This window comes from Camelus ferus, chromosome X (genome assembly GCF_009834535.1).
Source record: "Camelus ferus isolate YT-003-E chromosome X, BCGSAC_Cfer_1.0, whole genome shotgun sequence".
In the NCBI taxonomy this organism is placed as follows: Eukaryota; Metazoa; Chordata; class Mammalia; order Artiodactyla; family Camelidae; genus Camelus; species Camelus ferus.
The window spans coordinates 59,047,637-59,065,457 of record NC_045732.1 but is presented as its reverse complement, the minus strand read 5'-3'; the positions used below and the strand labels follow the sequence as shown (position 1 = coordinate 59,065,457).

Sequence of the window (17,821 nt, the reverse complement as noted above, 5' to 3'; positions counted from 1 at the left end):
ATAACCCACTTGACATAAAATCCCTGTAAACTCATCTGTTTCTCAGATTTCAAATATTCACAAAGCTATAGCTCCAGTTTCAACTAGGTCTTGCCATCCAGAACTTTCTACTAGACATATTTAAAGCAACTCACTTTACCAGTGTTTCCGTCTTCCACCACGCACTCATGCACACACACACACACACACAAATCATTACTCATCTTATATTGCCCATCTTGGGAAGGTTAACAAAAGGTAGTGTTGATGTGCACATGAATATAATAAGGCTTGCACATATACACAATGAGTGATAATGTAAATAAATGCAGATGTTGCTGAAGAACTTGGTAAGAATATTTTAAAATATTGAAAAATTCAAGTATGCATCCATTTTAACTAAAAAATTCCATTATAAGGATCTATTTGTTGTAGAGAAATATTCATACATGTACGCAAAACACGAAACACAAATCCATTTATTGCAGTACGTTTTTAACAGTGAAAAGTTGGAGGAAAAAAATCTTAAATGTACATCCATTGAAAAATGGTTAAAATGTCACACATTAAGTAAAGATTTTTAAAAGAATGAGGTAGAACTGCATGTATTGAAACTGAAAGAGCTCCAAGTGTTTGTGTTAAATGAAAAAAAAAGGAAGCCAGTTGCCATATAAATATAGATCATATGATATAAAATAGAACCAAAATTGAGGGTTTATATACAAATAAGTACACAGTCACTGGATACTCACATGAGACTGTAAATATGTATTTTGTTTGTATGTGGGTGTGTAAAAAATAAGAAATTTTCTTAAATTATTCACACTAAACTGTGAGCCTTCATTAACCATGGAAAGGATGATGATTACAGTGGTGATAAGGGTGTCCCATTGTTAGGCTATATAAATACATACTGTTTGAATTGTTTATAATGAGATAAACTCATTTAATTAAGGAATAAAATAAATTTAATAATTTCCTGTTGATATTTAGAAACTCTGTAAATTGTCTCACTCATAACATGTTCTTTTGTTTTGCTTTGTTTTGCTTTTAACATTTTTTATTGAGTTATAGTCATTTTACAATGTTGTGTCAAATTCCAGTGTAGAGCACAATTTTTCAGTTATACATGAACATATGTATATCCATTGTAACATTTTTTTTTTTTTGCTGTGAGCTACCACAAGATCTAGTGTATATTTCCCTGTGCTATACAGTATAATCTTGTTTATCTATTCTGCATATGCATGTCAGTATCTACAAATTTTGAAATTCCAGTCTGTCCCTTCCCAACCCCTACCCACTTGGCAACCACAAGTTATTCTGAAAAAATAAATATTTTGATTACAAGTATAAAATTACCTTGTATTTTGGTGGATGATCTACAGAGAGGCCATTTTTTCCTTTTATATTTTTGTTTGTTGAGTGGCTATCAAATTTTTTGAATACATTTAATCAGATATTTGATGTATGATATCTTTATGGCAAGAGTGAGGTCTGTGCACTTAACATAAAAATTGTCAAGTAACTTTCTAACTTACACATTCAGTTCTTTTCTCCCAATTTTTCTAAATTAAAATAGTATTGTGAGCAATATGTTCTGAAGATATATTTTCAAATCTTCCCAAAATATGATTTTTACTATTTTTAAATTAACTCAATGAACTGGCACAAGAGTATGACCATGAACAGTATTATTTACTGACAAAATATTATTACCAGTGCTGGTATGTAGAACAAATTTACAAAAAAAAACTTATAAAACATGATTTATATTCCAAGATTTTGATTTATAGAACTTGTGACAGAGACAGAAGACAAGTGACTAATTTATTATACTGTGCTCTTCACAAAACTAAAGTTAAGATTGTGTCAGCATTTCCATTATAAACTCTTAATTTCAGGAATTTATATCTTGCCTGCAAAAAGTCATTCTAAGTGAAAACTTTTCTCTGACAATTTCTGTTTAAAAATTACAAATCAGATAATTGGGGAAAGCAGGAATACAATGGAGAAAAGAAAACACCAATTAAGATGCATTTTTATGTACATGGATTGAAAGTCTGTTTCAGAAATAGTAAATTTCTTGCACAGAGAAGTGTCTTTCCACATTGTTTCTCTCTTCAAAAGCCTTAAGATTTCCACAGGATAATGATTTTTAGACAAATATTAAGAAGGAAAAATTTGTATATTTACCCAATGTCAGCCAAATAAAAGAAAGAGATTTTTATGACTGTCTTTAAAGAAATGAAAATGTGAATGACTTCCCTTGGCATGATTTCTCTTGAGCACTTGTATTATTGGAAGACTGTTTTGCCAACATTCAGATTATAGAACTATGCAAAGGATTAGTTAATGCCTCTCATTTTTCATTATTGTGTCAAAAATGTGGTATCACTCATTTCCTTATACTGCTACTTCCAATTCAATAATAATAGTAATAGCAATAATAATAGCAGTAGTCAAACTTCTACTTAGAGCATGTCATTGTTTTGGGTACAATAAAAAAAACTAACATTTTTTCCAGATTTATTTTTAAATTAATCACATTAATTGATCAAATAATCAGTTTTATTTTCCAGTGATGCTATGTATCAGAAAGCAACATATTTTTTAAAAGCTGTAACTATTCAACATCATTATAGATGAATCAGACAACAGTTTATTGAGTCAGATGACTTAGACCAGAATTTCTCAACCTCAGTAATATTGACATCTGGGGCTAAAGAATGGTTGTGGAGGGCTGTCCAATGCATTGTAGGACATTTTGCAACATCCCTGGCTTCTGCACACTAGAAGCCAGTAGAACCTGTCCACTTCCATCCCTGCCCCATTCCCTTAGCCATGTGTGATAACAAAAAATGTCTTAAGACATTGCCAAATGTCTCCTGAAGGGCCAAACTATCCTTGATGAAGAACCATTACTTAGTCCATTCCAACATGTTCAAACTTAGTTTGAAGTTGTTCTTTATAATAAGCTTTGTCTCTTCTTAAAGTCCTAGTCAATAGTAACTCCTGAAAATTCTGCTTTCTCCTTTGTTGACAGAAACTACCAACTAGGATGATTGAAGTTATAGAGTAGTCTGATAAAAATACCAGGTCTTATCTCACTGCCAACATTGTTAGCATTATCTCTTTTTTTTTTCTTTCCCAGATCTTCCGTTTCTACTTGAACCTAAAAATCTGAACATCTCAAAAACTCATTGCATGGAAAGAAAGAAGAGTCTTTCTGACTTCAAAAATAATGTCCAATCATTTGGTTGAATATTTCCAGAGGGTGTGCACATTTAGGAGGATGTGAATATTTCTAGAAAGGGGGATTTGGGGGGAAAGTGGTATTTACTCTAACTGTCATTCTTCTCTAATATTAAGGGAAGTTAATTGTAACCCCTATCCTTCTAAAATGGTGGTTCTCAATCTTGGCTGCATATCAGAATAACTCAAGGAACTTTAAAAATTCCCGTGCACAGAATACTATCCAGACCAATTGATTTAAAATCTCTGATGGAGGGATCTAGGCATCCTTAGTTTTTAAAACGATTTAAGTGTTACCATTGTGTGGGTAAGTTTGAGAACTGCTGATCTAGGGAAAAAACTCTTTTGTCTTCAAGTATCCCCTTAGTATTCTCAGCTCTTCCCTATCTAGGAAACATAAAATATGAAGTCCAAGTGAGAAACAAGAAGGCTAAATCAAGGCTTCTCAAAGTGTGTTTCCCAGATCAGTAACATCAATATAATATGACAACTTGTTAGAAATGCAAATTTGGGGGACCCAGCACTAGACCTAGTGTATCAGAAACTCTAGAGCTGAACACAGCAATCTGTGGTCTAACAAGACCATCAGATAATTTGGATGCATACATAAGAGTGAGCTCCACTGGACTAATTGAAAAGTAGGTGAAAAAATAGCAAATTTTTTTAAAGACTGAAAGCAAAATATGGAAAATTGTGGCAAGAATACATCAAAGGAAATACATGATTTTACCCAATACTAAGATGATATGTGGAACAATGATGAATAAGTCAATCTCTGTAGGCAGCCTGAATTTTTTTTTCAGATGTTAATACCTTATCCCAAAAAAACAGGTGACGGCAGGGGTAATCTTGTAATTTTATCTATCTCTAATAACAAGGATTATTAATCCCTGGCCATAAGAGAACAATAAGAGATTATGATTTTTTTCCAGATTCTAAGGAATAAAGATGTTTGGAATTTCATTACCTAAAAAGGTTCTTTCATAATATAATATTTTAAAAATGCATTTATAAAATCCACCTGCATATTTCTGTTCAAAACCAAGCAGAAATTCAATCATTTAAGAGGATTTTTAAAATGGAAAAATTGTTAAATCAATTATCCTATTAATTTTGATAGGAATTCAGACTTTACTGTGATTATTAAAGCTCTGTAGCTTTGTATGTATGGCTTATTCATCATCAATTTTTAATTTACTTCTTAAAACCCCCCCACACACACACACACAAAAACTACATCTAAAATAGAACCAAAGTTAGTCTACCCAAAGCTGTTAAACAGAGTATCTTTCCTAGAATTCTAATATGATAGTACTTTTAATTACTCCTTGGTCAGATTTATTTTCAAGGAAGGAATAAATATGTTCCTTTACTTCCCACAATATCCCCTTAGTTAGGGGGACATAACTATCTTGGGAAATCCAGAGATTTAGATTAATAAGGATATCACTAAAATGAATGTCACTTCCATAATTACTGATCAGGTAGCTGAATTCAAAGCATTCTTAATTTAACTGGTAAGACGTTATTTTTTTAAAGAATGTCTGAAATTACCCCAGAAGTTAGAAAGAAGAAATTCTGCCATCAAATGTAAAATAATGTCTGAAAATAGATATTTAAGCAATTGTGAGAATCCTTTTAGCAAAACGAATCTCTTTAAGAAATATCAAGTCTAATTATAGTAATTAACACTACCCTGCAACTATAATTTTAAGACACAGAGCAATTGTTCCTTTATCGTGTACACTTGCAGATATCAAGAAAATATCTACACAGTATTTATTACCTCTTACTTGTCAATCTTTTAGCAAAATAATATTCTTGTAATTAATAATTTATATTAGCAATTTCAGAATTTTAAAAGCTATCAAATGCAATTTCTATAGTCTTCTGAATAAATTTTAAATTACATTATATTGAAACATAATGTACAGATAGTTTGGGTAGGGAATTTGGTCAAAAATAGAATAATTTTATATTCCAGTGCCATTTTCTGTGATTGAAAGAGATTCTCTACTTTGATGTGATCTACTATCAATAACTTCTATTTACAGGCTAGTTATTAAACACTCCAGAATATAATAACTTAGCCTAATACTAGTCAATTTCTCTAGTGAGCTCTTTTTCTTATATACTGATTATAAGCATATAATTCAGGCTGTACTTACACAGTGTACCAATAACAGTTAATTGACTTTTTAAAAGGGAAAAGGCAAAGAGTGATCTATTTATTGCATAATACTGTGATTGCTAATTTTATATGTCATCTTGGCTAGGCTATCGTTCCTCCAACTAAGGGGATATTGTAGGAAGTAAAGGAACACGTTTATTTCTTCCATGGACTTAAGTCTGACCAAGGTCAAACATTAGTCTTGAGGTTGCTTTGAAGTTATTTTGTAGATGTGATTCACATTTACAGTTAGTTGACTTTAAGTAAAGATTACCCTGATAGCATGGATAGGCTTCATACAATCACTTGAAAGCCTTAAGAGCAAAAACCAATTTCCTGGAAAAGGAATTCGGCCTAAAGACCAACATAGGAATCATGCCTGAGTTTCCAGCCTGCTGGCTCTTTGTCTCCCTCTCTCTAGACAATATATAGATATAGATGACGTAGATACAGAGAGAGAGAGAGAGAGAGAGAGAGAGAGAGATAGATAATATAGCTATAAACAGATGTATCCTATTGGTTCTGTTTCTCTGGAGAACCCTGACTGAACTAATACAAGTGCCAATATCATTTACATTTTTTTCTCCCCTGAAATCAGCCATTCGTTGGCATCTTAGAGCTACAACCTTAATACAATTTATGCCATAGTGTAATTTAGGAAAGGAATTTTCAAAATGCCATTTTATAAATGCTTTGATTTGTTTGTTTCAAAAGAATGTTTTTAGTCAATTACATATGTTCAGGAGTGGTATCTATTTAGCATTATCCCTGAGGTTCATATTGCAAATATCCAAATCCATAGCAGTGTCAGTGAATGCAACCTATGTAATTTTGGATATATTTGATGCAAACTACTAGGAATTAATGTCCATTATTTAGATACTATGCTTTTGAAAACTACTATTAAATTTAAAGGCTAACAAGTTAAAAGTAGAGCAAGATCTATCCTTATAATAAAACAAAGCAAACTTACACTCCCTTGTTTCTTATTTTCTATGTCTAATCCAAATAGTAAAGAAATCTATCACATCAATTCATTTGTATGGAAATTCAATCACACTTTCTAAACTGGTACTTAATGCAGGAATACAGCTTTATATTGATTTGATGATGTAGGTACTTCATTCAAATAAATGTGTCTTGTAATTCAAAGAGTCAATCAGTCAAACAAATTGGATAAATTATTGCCAGGAATGTGGAGGAATCAATGCATAGAAATCTCTTATGTTTGAAATGCTAACCAATCAAATGGCAGCTCATTGAATTATATTTGGGTCCTGGAATGGCCTCTTTTCTAGAGTTTACATCTGAATATTGTACTATTATTCATTTGAGATCACAGGAAACTGGGATTGCTCTCTCCAACAAAATTTCGCACATGAAAGTAGTTGAAAGGAAAGAGGCATTTTAAAGAGAAGTCTCTTACACATACAAGCACACACACACACACACACACACATACACACATACACACACACACACACTCATTTCATTCTTCAGAAAATTGACACATTGCAATCTTGTCTTCAAAAAAATCGCATGTTTTAAGCTGTTCTTAGCATTTAGATACCACACATACTCTTGATAAATCAGCTTATAGAAATTTAGTAAGATAGGTGAAACTGCCTATCTTACTAAGTAGTTAGTAAAACTACCAGGTAAAACTATTAAATACTTTTAAGAAATTGAAAAAGGAGTGTGTGGGATGAAAGGTATTTTGAGAACAAAAAGTATAGTGTATTTGAAACCTCAAGAGAAAAAAAGATATTCTCTTAAGTATTGTATACTATATATTTTTCAAGTAAGGAACAGTAGCAGCAGTATTTCCTCCACCAGTACCACCACCCACATTTTGTATTAGACAGACATACAGTAAGATCATTGGGTCATGACTGATAAGCACTGCCAAGAGCCAAGAGGAAAAATGTGACATATACGTTATGAATAATAAAAGTAATTTGGTTTCCCAATTTTAAATTGTCAAAAATCAATACATACATTGATTTCCATAATTTTTCTGTTGAAGATAACTAAAATGATAGATCTACCAAAGATTTCACTAGAATTAGAGATATGGAGTTGCTTACTTTTGTTATAATATTTTGACATCCTAATAACTTTCATAAGTTTTGATAACTTGTCTTCTTCCCATTTGTTAGAAATATTACAGTAGTTTTGAAAATAAGATACACGTTGAGCTATTAGTCTTATAAAATCAGGCATTGTTATTTTCAATCTGAAAATGAAAAGATGAAACAATTTAATTTATAATAATATAAGAAATAAATAAAAGCTTCAGAATTTTTAAAAAAGAAGTGCAAACTGTACTTTGTAAATGACAAAACAGTGTTGAAATAAATTACAGAATACCTAAATAATTGGAAATGCATTCCAAGTTTATGGATTAGAAGACAATATTGATAAGATGGAAATATTACCCAACCAGATTATAGATTCAACATAATCTCGATCAGAATCCAAGATGTCTTCTTTATGAAAATTGGAAAGCTGATTCCAAAATTCATAAAGAATTGCAAGGAACCCAGAATAGACAAAAATATCTTTAAAAAGAAAAACAAAACAAAAATAGGAAGAATCACATTTCCTGATTTAAAATCTTCCTATAAAACAATGATAATCAATACAATGCAATACTGGTGCAGATTAATGGAATTGGAATTAAAAATCCAAAAATAAATCCATATGTCTATGGTCAACTGACAAGTATAGTGAGACTACACAATGGGGAAAATAGTTTTTTCAATAAATGGTACAGATACATGCAAAAGGATGATTTGGATGCTTATCTAAGACTGTATACAAAATTAACTCTAAATGGATCAATGGCCTAAATGTAAGTTAAAGCTGTAAACTTTTAGAAGAAAAGATAAGGATAAATCTTAGTACTTTGGATTTGACAAAGACCAAAAGCATCAACAACAACAATAAAAATTATATAAATTTTAACTTATCACAATTAAAACTTTTGGGTTTGAATGATACTTAAAGAGGTAAAAGGACCAAGCAAACCAGTATGATTTTTTTTGCAAGTCATATATCTGATAGGGGACTTGTATCCAGGATATATAAAGAGACTAACCACTTTAAAATAAAAGGATAAATTATCCAACTAAAAAATTGGCAAAGGATATGGCTAGATAGTTCTCCAAAGATATGCAAATAGGCCAATAAATAAGAAAAGATGCTTAACTTTTCACAAATCACAAGGGAAATGCAAATCCAAACCACAATGAGATACCACTCCATACTCAGTGAGATGGTATTAATCAGAAAGACATTATAACAAGTCTTGGCTTATGGAGAAATGAGAATCTTCAAATACTACAGATGTGATTATAAAATGATGCGGTTGCTTTGGAAAATAGTTTCTGGTGGTTTCTCAAAAGCCTAAACATAGTTACCATATGCTCCAGAATTTTCACTTCTCGTGGTATACCTGAGAGAGTTGAGGACATATGACCACGCAAAAGCTTGTACATGAATCTTCATAGCACCGTTATTCATAATAGCCAAAGATGGAAACAATCCAGATGTCTATCAACTGATGCATGGATAACCAATATGTGGTATGTCCATACAATGGAATATTTCATTGGTGTGTGTAATGGTACATGCTACAACATGGATGAATTGTGAAAACAAGCTAAGTATTGTACTAGATAGTAGGGCTTAGAGAAGTATATACCCAGTTTTTCTCCTCAAGATATTTACAGACTAGCTATAACTTAGCATTAGGAAATAGTTCCTCATTCTTACCACTATTAAATTTTGGGCCTGATAGTTATTTGTTTTAGGAGATAGCCCTATGCATTGCAGAGGTAGCCAGAGATGGGAGGGAGGGTGGGGAAAAGGGTAGAGGGAGTTAAAAGATAAAAAGGAAACAAATGGGCAAAGGATTTTAACAAACATTTCTCTAAAGAAGATTTACAAATGACCACTAAGCACATGAAAAGATGTTTAACATCACTAATCCTGAGGGAAATCAAACCACAACCACAATGAGACAATGTTTCAAGGCCCATTAGGATGACTATTATTTTTTAAAAAATCAGTAAATAATAAAGATTGGAAAGGATGTGGAGAAATTAAAACCCTTGAGCAGTTCTAGTGGGAATGGAACATGTGCAACCACTGTGGAAAATGGTATGACATTTCCTCAAAATATTAAAAACAGATTTACTATATGATCCAGCAATTCTACTTCTGGGTATATACCCAAAATAACTGAAAGTGTGGACTCAAACAGGTATTTATATACCTGTGTTCGTAGCAGCATTATTCACATTAGCCAAAATGTGGGAACAATCCAAGTATCTACTGAAGATTAAATCAACAAATACAGTAAAATATTATTTAGCATTAAAAAAAGAGGCAATTTGGCACATGCTACAACATGGATCAACCTTGAAGATGGTAGCCTACATGAAATAAGCTAGTCACAAAAGGACCAGTACTATAAGGATTTTCTTTGTAGTCAAATTCATAAGGACAGAAAGTAGAATGGTGGTTTTTCCATAGTGTAGGGGAGGAGAGAATGGAAATTTCTGTTTAATGGGTACAGAGTTTCATTTTGAGAAGATAAAAATGTTCTGGAGAAGGGTGGTGGTGATGATGTTTGCACAACAATGTGAATTTACTTAATGTCATAGTACTGTATCCTTAAGAATGATTAGAATGGTAAATATTATGTAATGCATATATTACCACAATTAAAAGAAAGGGAAAACAAGACTCATTTTTTTTTCTCAAAGTAGGATCCTGGAAAGGTTGTTTACATCTTTGGGACCAATTCATATTTTATAAGAAGTCAAGTGTCCTATGTGAGTAAAGGAGAAAGATGTCAGAGACAGATGTACATTCCACAGCAGCCAAGATACTGAGCTTTTGCTCCATTCTTGGTTTCTTTTATTCAATCTTTTCTTAGCCATTGATGCCAACAATTGGTCCAGATAGCAATCCACAACACATCAAGATCCTGTTAAGTCTAAAAGGTAATATTAGCTAGCCCTATTTTCAACATTTCAGGCAAGGGAAAATTGAGAGATAAGAATAAGCCAAAGAGTTTCTAGAATCATGTTTTTAAAGGGTTGCTCTGAGCAACTCCAAGTCACTGTCTTGAGAATCCAGAACTAAGGGAGGTTCACTTAAACAAAAGCTCTAGAAGGTAAAGGGGTAGAATTCTCACTTATGATAAATCTGTGAAGCAGGATGATTAAAATATGCTTTACTCCAAGTGATCTAGTTAGTTACATAATTCTTTAAAGAAAGCTAAATCTCACTAAACTAGGATAGTTAATTATTTAATTCTTGAGACTTGAAATGTATGCTTCATGATTTTTGAACTTGTGTTCTAAAAGTTTCTATTTTTAAATACCGGCTATTATATGGGAAAAATAATTTTCTAAAAGCTATGTGACATCCTAGATTGAATTACAGAAAATAAAATAAAATAAAATAAAAAATAAAAAAGACGTTTGTAGAGATGTGGTGAAATCTAAGTAATGTCTGCATTTTAGTTAATAATACTGTATCAATGTTAATTTCCTAGTTTCAGCAAATGTTTCATGATTATGTAAGATGTTAACATTAGGGGAAACTGAGTGAATGGTATATGGGAATCCTCTATATTAAATTCACAACTTTTCTATAAATCTAAAATTATTTCAAAATATAAAATTTATTTTGAAAGTTCTAGGACAACTGGTTATCCATTTGAAAAAAAGATGAAAATTAAATCAGACCTCTACATCACCCACAAAAAAATCAATTCCAGGTGGATTATTGATCTAAAGGTAAAGGACATGATACAAAGTAAGAGAGAGAGAGACAGAGAGATGGAAAGAAAGCTTATGGAAGATAATATAGGAGAATAAGATAATAGAATACCTTTAAAACCTCAGGAAAGGAATAACTTCATAATCAAAATAGAATACATAAAAACAAATGAATATAATACATTAAAATTATGAACTTCTATGTATCAAAAGATATTAGCAGTATGAAAAGGCAAACCCAGGATAGAGGAATACATGTGTAGCATGTATAACCACAATGGTTTATTATCCAAAATACATGAAAAACTCCTAAGAATCAGAAAGAAAAAAGACAGACAACCTATTCTAAAGAATGAGCAGAACAGTTGAACATGTATTTCATAAAAGGGTCAAAATATATAAATATGTTCAATCTCATTAATAATCAAGGAAAATGCAAATTAAAACCATGATGAGGTGTCACTATGTACTCAGCGGATTGGCAAAAATTAAAGAGGTTGGCAAGATCTTGGAAGAACATGAACTCTCATACACTTCTTATTGTGGTGTAATTGCTTTCAGTAACAGTTGATGCCTAGCAGAGCTAAAGATATGTATACTCTACAAATTGAAATTCTAGGTATATCGGTAAAACTAACAACACATATCTATGTAATTTTGTGTATATATATTCAAATTTATGTCTGTATGTATAAATGTGTGTGGGTATATATATATTTGAGATCTATACTTGATACTCAGGTGGTAAACATATATAAAAAAATAAAAAGAAATGATCAACATAAAATCATTCTAAGTGTTATGTCTACAGAAAATATAAGTGATTGAGATTAGGCAGGGAAAATGGGACAGTGAAGAGCTTCTGGGTAGTTAGCAGCGTTCTATTTCTTGATACAGATGGTGATTACACAGGTGATTACTTCATGATTATTCGTCATTAAACTGTGCATTTGTATTTCATGTACTTGTTAAATGTGTGACATATTTCACAACTAAAAACTTTTACTGAATGATTAATAAAAATCAGTGGCTATACCATGAAGTTCAAGGCTTTCCTCTTTTAGTCTTTTTTCGAAAGGCTGGACGAATTTGAACATTAATAGAGTGAAATCCTAAAAATGCCACCAAGGTGTTTTTGATCTTTATAAAATAATCTTAAAGTAGTTTTAAGGAGCTACTTCAAGGTTTGGGATAGTTTAAATAACATTTTAATTTGTCTGATTTACATAAATACTTAATGAAATGTGTTTACATTCAATTAGCAGATACAGCTTTCACAAAGAAGCATTATTATATGAAACAGAAAGTCTTAAATTGTGTTTTTCTTCCATTAACCGGAAGGAACTGCTGAAGAAATAAATCCAAATACAGGCAGAAAGACATTTTTCATGCATATTTTTTAGTTCCAGTTTTTTCCACAATAACTTGGTTTTGCATATATTCTTTTATTAGAGTAACATTTTGATACATACTTTTATACTTGCTTAATTCTTGTAGCATGTGAATTGTGTTGTCATGGAAACCCAAACCTTATTGATATATTTCAATAGTGCTGATTGGTGAGAAAAATATTTGACACCCTGTTATTTACATCTTTGAATTTTGTATGAACAATAAAAGCATTTATGTAAAGTCAAAAGCACAGCACAGAAGTCATTACATAGCAGTTAAGAAAATTTACTTCATTCTTAGTCTGAGTTTTAAAGCAAGTTTTTATATAAAATTTTGAGACAACTAAAGAAAAAATCCCTCATAATCTGTGTAAATTCTATATTGTACATAAATAACTTTATATTTGCATTATTTCAAGAGCATACATTTTCATGTTATATTCCCTCTTTATATTCTAGCAAAAAATAGAGTCACAAATGATTTCTTCCAAAGTGTCTTTTACTAATATTTTCTTGGCTGATCTTTCTCTTTTTCTATTACTACCTCATTGGTATACTTTAATACCTTGAAAAATATATTACCTTTTTCTTTTGTACCAAAATACCAGTTCTGTAAGCACAGAAAGTTGTCTATGTATATTTACTATATACATAACCCTGAGAGGTTTCATTTATTCTGAGTTATTGTTTCATAGTTAATAAATGGAACTCTAGGCTTAGAAAGAAGTCAAGAAATTGCTGGTCAAAATTTATGATCTGGTTTCTAGTCAATGAGTTTAAAAATTAATAAGTTATATATAAAATATAGCATTCACTACTTAGGTGGCATTGACTTGTTGAGTTGCTTTCAAACTTTAATGTGCTCATAAATAACCAGGAGATTTTGGTAAAACATAGATTCTCTGATTTAGTAGACCTGGAGTGAGGCCTGAAATACTGCCTTACTAATAAGTTACCAGGTGATACTCATGATAAGATCCACAGAACACACTCTGGGTAGCAAGGGTTTAGATTACATGTTGTTTGGGGAGGTGCATGAGGCCAAGTCACCATCAGCTAAACGGCCTCTGAGATGTCAAGTTTCTGAGATTTTTCATTCCAGGGGCCCTTCCCTAAAGCCCTCATAGGTGGCTAGAACATTTTCTCCAGATTTTGTCCCTCTGCTCCCATCTCTTTTGCTTGATCTCAGTAGGATGCTATTTCTGACCTTCATATCTGTAAGGTGTTTCTCCTGAATGTGCCCTTAACACCCTATGCTTGGCCCTATTGTATCCCTCATCACATTCCCTTGTAATTACCTATTTAGGTTCATGCCTCTTTTCGTAACTGTAGGTAACAGCAAAGCTAATACTGATCAGGAGGTAGTGAAAGGTAACCATTGTTAACAGTTCCTTATTACATTTATTTTTATATACATATATTTTATATACATTTATTTTATATACATATATATTATTTTATTTTATTTCTTATGTTACATTTTTATTATATATATAGATACATTTTTTATATACCCATTATGACTCCATTAGGGGCAACTGTGGCAGAGATTTTTGGAAAACAGCAAGCTGCCACAATATGACATGCATCTAAAATTATGATAGATAAAAAATAAATTAATTAATTTAAAAAATAAAATTATGACAGATACTATCAAAATGCATTTCAGAGAGAATGTACCAAAATGGACTTCCCAAATGTGAGTGCCTGTTTCTTAATACCCCTGTCAATATTTAGCATTGTCAGACTTTTAAGTCTTTTGCAATTTTAGGGATAAAATAAAATATCCGATTATAGATTTGTATTCCTGTCATAATGAGGGATGTTTAATATCTTTCCAACACTTTCTCAACATTTGTATTTATTTTTCTCAGCATTTGTATTTATTTTTCTCAATGACTTTTACCATTTTTCATGTTTTAAAATATTTTAAGATAGCTTTCTTACTGATTTATATCAGGTTTTTTATTAAGAAAATTATTCTTAATCTAATTCACGCATAGTGATCATTTCACCCAGTTTGTCATTTTTCTTTATCATTGTATGTGGAATATTTTTCAGTCCAACAATAGCTTTTAATTCTTATATGAATAAATGTGTATACTTGGAAAGTTTTTATAGACCCAATAATTTTAAATTAAAATTTACATAATTTATTTTCTTTTTAAGTAGAGTAGCTTAAATATGTCATCAAATTTCATTATGTCTCTGCTTTAGGCATTATTTGCAGTCTTCTCCTATGTGTCTTCATTTTCCTCTTATTATTTAATTATGTTTTATAATTTGGAAAATTTATAACATTTTTTGATTGTTTGGGTTATTACCATAATGCCTTTAAATACAAAATTTATAGCTCTTTTAAAAGTATTTATCAATTTACAAAATGGCTCACCATCAATAGATTTCCTGTTTTGAAAATTAGTTCACTTAAGCATCCTTCTATCTCCCATTTTGCCCCTTTTCTCTACTTTTCAAGTTGTATTAATAAGCTGAGTTTTTTTCCTAGCTCATTGAATTGTTATTTTATGGTTATATGATATTTATTTTGATGTTAAACATCTAGATTTTTTTCTGTAACCATCATTTCTACAATTTAAGTGATTTAATAACAATTACTGAAATTTTTATGCTATAGCTTTCTGATTTCTAACAGATTATTTCAGGGTAAGGATCTTTAGCTTTAAGTTCAGAGAATCTTTTATTAATATATCCAAATTTGCTGAGTTTCTCAAACACTGGCTTTGGCCAACCAAATTCACAAAACCAGAATGCTGGTGTAAACTATGCTAAGAAATAAAAGTATCAAGTATACACAGTGTTTGTCCCTCAATTGTCACATTCTCCTCTTGTAGATAAGTCTACATGGGAGGACATATGTGGCGTGGACACTTACTTGATGAACTTCAACTCAAATCACTGAAAGTATTTAGTAAACTTTCTGGCTGAGAATCTACTGTACCTGCACATTTCAAATTTACACGTATATCTGAGAAAAGGTCTTTCCCCCTGCTGTGCTTGGATGGAGTGTGTCAATCTTTTCCTCACTATTTTCTGTGACTGACAAGACCCTTCTAATTGACACATTGTTTCATATGAAATTCTTTTTCATCAGGCTACATTTAAATTCTGATTTAGAGATTATTCTGTCTTATTAGGGTAACTGCTAATCTCTGCTGTGCTTTCCATTATGAATTTCTAAGGATTCTCTGAGAACAAACGTATTTCCCTATTTCTTGGGGAAATACCTCAATGTATCCCTCATATACTACTAGAGTTGCCAACTAAGGGCATAATTCATTTGAATATAACCAAAGATTTTGCAAATGTGAATTGAATACTGGTGGAGGTTAATTGGTGCTGGTCAACGTAACGAACCATTCATACTCTCACAAAAGAAATTAGTTTTTCCAAAACATTTTTCATAAAGAACACAATCCATTAACAATTTTGTCCCATCATAATTAGTGGAAAATTATGACATCGGTGGTCAACAGACTGAATATTTTTAATTTGGATGCCTTGACATATATTCTCTCTGTCCATCATGGTCTTCAACATTGCATTGCATTCACAAGATAGATGTTTATTTTACCTTCTTGATCTCTGAAGATCTTTGTGTAGCCTCTAATACAGCAAGCCTGTTACTGAAAAAAAAAAAAAAAAAACTAACCCTAACATTTTACATTCCAATCAGAATTTTTTTTTTTTGAGCTTGATAAACACAGAGTGTCAGGATACAGCCGGGAAAACAGATAATAGATTAGGAATTTCAAACCTAAGGGATTCTATTCAGACAATGGTTACAAAAATATTGAAAAGTCTAGAGGGACAAAAAGGAAAAGAGGGTTTCTGAAGAAACAAAAAAGGGAAAGGGCTGATATCCAGAGGTCATAAAACTGGTAAAGCCCTTGGACTGGTGTCTTTGAATCTACACCAGCTCTGTGCTGCTTGAAACTCAGCCAGCTCCTAGAAGTCCCAGCAGTTGGGACTCACATTGCCAAAGTGTGTTGTCTCTGCCCAGGATCCTGGAATCTACCGTTGCCCCTTTATGTCACTGCCCCATCAACCACCAGCGACTGTCTGTGTGTTGAGAGACAAAAGTAGGGAGCTTTTTCTCATCTTAACTCTTTGCTTTTCCATCAGTACCTCCTACTGTCAAAACCGATATAATTTGATAATTTATCCTATGTTCAGCAGGGGAGAACAGAGCACAGAAGGAAGGGTGTGGAAATGAGAAATCACAGATAAATAATAATCAGCACACTGAGTTTGCATGTAGACAGCCAAGAAGGAAGGGGTGAAAAGGTTCAAATCAGGCATCAATATTATGGTATTAACGTATTGTCTGTACTAGGTTAATATGGGTTGTCTTATCATGTCACACCTTAATAAGAGGAATTGATCAGTAGTTTTATGTTAAAAAGATATGTTCATTCTGTTCATTCTGTTCATTCATTCATTCATTCATTTAGTATGAGATGATACCTCATTGTAGTTTTGATTTGCATTTCTCTGATAATTCATAATATTGAGCATTTTTTCCTGTGCCTATTGACCATTTGTATGTCTTCATTGGAGAATTGTTTGTTTAGGTCTTCTGCCCGTTTTTGGATTGGGTTGTTTGTCTTTTGTTATTGAGTCGTACAAGCTGTTTGTATATTCTGGAAATTAAACCCTTGTCAGTCACATTGTTTGCAAATATTTTCTCCCAGTCCATAGGTTGTCTTTTTGTTTTGCTTATAGTTTCCTTTGATGTGCAAAAGCTTATAAGTTTAACTGGGTCTCATTTATTTATTTTTGCATTTATTTCTATTGCCTGGGTAGACTGCCCTAGGAGAACATTGCTAAGATTTATATCAGAGAATGTTTTACCTATGTTTTCTTCTAGGAGGTTTATAGTGTCTTGTCTTATGTTTAAGTCTTTAAGCCATTTTGAGTTTATTTTTTTGTTTGGTGTATGGCAGTGTTCTAACTTCATTGAGTTACATCATTAAAAAGTCCACAAATTATAAATGCTGGAGAGGGTGTGAAGAAAAGGGAATCTTTCTACACTCTTGGTAGGAATGTAGTTTGGTGCAGCCATTATAGAAAACAATATGGGGATTCCTTGAAAAACTAAAAATAGACTTACTACACAATCCAGCAATCCCACTCCTGGGCATATATCTGGATGGAACTCTAATTCAAAAAGATACATGCACTTCAATGTTTATAGCAGCACTGTTTACAAT

The 17,821-nt window shown here is 31.8% G+C and overlaps 1 long non-coding RNA gene across 1 annotated transcript; it reads right to left on the bottom strand.

Moving 5' to 3' along the window:
* Window positions 1-1,806: 1,806 nt before the first annotated feature.
* LOC116662149 lies at window positions 1,807-9,677 on the bottom strand. Its single transcript, XR_004318131.1, has 3 exons — window positions 9,606-9,677; window positions 1,926-1,929; window positions 1,807-1,817 (listed from the first exon to the last, which is right to left on the bottom strand). It is a non-coding gene; the product is annotated as an uncharacterized LOC116662149 (long non-coding RNA).
* Between the last annotated feature and the right edge of the window lie 8,144 nt (window positions 9,678-17,821).